The following is a 3559-nucleotide window of genomic DNA, read 5'->3' on the forward strand; positions in this document are numbered from 1 at the left end:
TAATTTATAGCTTTCATTTGTATGGTCTATTTGAACCCTTAACCTCTTTTCGATAGGGCTGACACTATCATGAGAGACCTGTAATATGACACTGATGCCCTGATGAAGCACGCATACTGTTATCGCTAATGGGCCGACTGAATTTACCTCGGGTGATCTACACCATTAACGATGTTTTCATTGTGGCCACCACTCAAAAGTGGTTGCGCCAATTACCTATAAAGTCATTGGATTCAATACCAAACAATAGACAAAAATCCCTAGACCATAGGGTCAAGCCTCTATACTCATGTGCCTATCATCCATACATAATGATCCACAATAGATATCAAATTATCATAATTAATTCGTATCAGAGATGGTACCTGACTTATGAGTAAATATCAATTTAGTACTTTTGTCACCATTTTGCCAGCCAAACTAACATATTGTAATGGATGAGGTTTTGGCTTACCCCTACGGCTAGTCCCCAGGTGTTTTTTTTTTTGGAAATTTCATTTAAAACTCTTGAACTACCACACATTTTAAGAAGGTCCCAAAATTTCAAAAACTCTAACTTTCACCCATTGAACTTTCAATTTGATGCAATGTACCCATTCAGTCATATTTGAAACGTTAAAAGTGATAAAATGACCTTTATATTACTGATTTTTTTTTATAAAATTTTAAATTTACCATTAATTTTAAATTAAAAATAAAAAGAAAAGAAAAATCGAAGGGTAATTTGATCTTTTTAGTCATTCATGTTAAAAGTTAATAGCTGAATCTGACAGAGGGGAGTCAATTGAATCAAATTAAAAGTTCATATGGTTAAATTGAGAGTTTTTGAAATTTGGAGGGTCTTCTCAAAATGCGTGATAGTTCAGAGGTCCTTTTTTTTTTTTTTTTTTTTTTTTTCCTGAATTTATAATGATATTTTTGTCTTATTAAAAAAAGTTTTGGGCTATTATTTTTTTAAAATTTTTTGCTAGCCCTCAAAAGACATTGGATATTGTCCCAATTTAAAATTTGTAAGACATTATCAATAATTGAATTGTACTCTGAAGTAGTATGCCGTATGCATACTTATTTTCATATTTATATGATATTATATTAATAAATAGATAAATCTATGATATCCGAGTTGTTCGTTCCTGCACAAACGTTAAACCAAAAAAAAAAAAACTCCAAAGCATACTTACCAACCAATAACGGTTAGGCGTAACTCTAATTTGGGTAATTGAGCGAGTATTAATGGAACGTCAAATCCTAGATTATGCTGAAAAGTCCTCTAAGTAACTCGCCGACATTGGGGTCGATAAGATACAGTTACTACAGGCCAAAACAGACCAATGGCAGCAAATCTTAAAAAGTGCCACTTGTGGCCAAAGCTTGTCCAAGTCAAACAACCCCACTTTCCACCGGGTGACTTCTCCATCCGGTTCCCTTCCATCGCCTTCACACGCTCCACCGACCGACTACACCCGGTCACAAGTTTTACCCGATGCCCGGGAACAATTATGAATCTGTGGACTTCTTACCTACTACACAACATCCTACTTTCGTACTGTTACTAAATGCTGGCATTTAACAGATCTTGGCCGTCCATTTATGACAGTATAGCTAACGAAAGCCGTTGGTTTTAGTTTCAAACCACACTGGGAAACTACCCCCCTACTTGATGCTTACTATTTTCGTTACATGGGGCAGACTAATGCAATCCATCCCCACGCTCTCTTTCCACGAGTGAGAGCCACTTTTTCCTAACATGACGATTAACGAAGATAATAAGGATCTATTGCGCGTTGTCACGCGCTACAGGGAGGCGTGGGATGATACTTGTCCCGCTGAAAATTACCAGACAAAAAAAAATACCATAGCCAGAGCTTTGTTGCACACGTTTCGAACTCTGGTTGGCTCCCCCAAAAAGTTTGAAGCCCTTAGGCCTAAGGGTCTTTTTCCTATATCCCTCGGATCACCGTTTGCTCTGTGTGTGGACCGTGTGGTGTACCTAGTTGGTGCATGTCCATCCAAGGTGTCCCTGTTCGTTTTGTTTTTGTTTTTTTTTTTTTTTTTAAAGGTAATAATATTTTGTCGATTTTTTTGTATAATTTTATATATAATTTGTTGAAATGTTAATAAAAATTAAACCTTGATTCAATATTAATTTTTTGTTTTCATTTTTTTTTTATAATTACTGATGAAAATATTGATTTTTACTGACACGTCAGTCGGTTATATATCAGTTATACATAAATTTACTAAATAATGATATGAGAAAGCAAAGTTTAAACAAAAGGGCTAGGAATAATGAAAGCGATTAAATAATTGATAAATCCTTCTTATTCTACAAATGGTCATTGCTATCTTGCTTGTTGGTGAATTTAACTGGTAAAGTTGCTGACCTAATGATATAAAAGACAAACAAAACATTGGTTTGGAAAATTGAACCAAGCTTTTATAGTCTACAAACTCCTAATTTTGCTGCATTTCCAAAAATCAAGGGTTTTGTCTAGTAAAAACAAAATTTACTGTTCAATAGTATTATCATATTGGGAGTAGTTAAACATAAAAACCCACTTTTTAAACCATCCAACCCACTTATTTTCACCGACCAAAAATTCATTAAACTTTGAGAACTTTGTGATGTGACCATTTATATTGCAATGGGACTTCCAACTTTCACTACCCATAAATCACAAGAATAACAATCAAAAGCTCATGACAAGCATATGACTTATGAGAGTGTCATTGGATTTAAATGTTCCACTAATCTCAACCATAAAAGCACATACTATACTAGTCCGGGACGGAACCAATCCTAGGCCCTAACCATAGAGGGACAAATGTTTTTTTTTTTTAATTTTATGAATTTGACCCCCCTAAAATTGACTTTTTTTTACCTTTAAAGATCTTTATTTTGTAAGTTTTACTATTCCTAGTCTCAAATTTGGGTACCAACCCTAATAGTAGCCAACTATTTGGCAAAGAATTTGGGATGGTAAAAGTAGTGGACCTAAGTTGAAAAATCTCAAAGAGAAAGGGTGATTGATAGAGAGATAGATAGGGCACCAAAAAGTGGAATAAATAAAAAAAAAACCCATGCAAAGGGATACGGATCCCCAATCATTCTTAATCTCTGTAAAACCGTTTACCATTTTCAAGGAAAATCCTGGTTGCTGCATGCCACGTTGAGAAAGTAGCAGCCAACCTTTTCACACTCTTTCAGTCAGGTGAGGGGAAGTTGATTAATTAATCGCATCATCATTACCTTTTTGTAAGAACTATGAGCAAAAGGACAACCTTGTCATGTCACTCAATCCCACGAGCTGCAGGAAGGCAAGGGCGTTCCCGTCATTCCGGCCACCACCTAAGCAAAACGCCCACATTAATTAACTAATTTTCTGTTTCTTTTTTTTTTTTTTAATTTTCCATATTTAAAAGGTGGGAATATTTAATTTTTAATTTAGGTGAAAAAAGAAAAGGAAAAAAATGCGTTTGGCGCGTTTGTAAACCACCGGACCCATAGAGAAAGATCCCCTCTCACATAAGGAATGGCATAGAAAGAAAGATGGAAAAA

The sequence above is a fragment of the Corylus avellana genome, chromosome ca1, assembly GCF_901000735.1.
Source record: "Corylus avellana chromosome ca1, CavTom2PMs-1.0".
Taxonomy (NCBI): domain Eukaryota; kingdom Viridiplantae; phylum Streptophyta; class Magnoliopsida; order Fagales; family Betulaceae; genus Corylus; species Corylus avellana.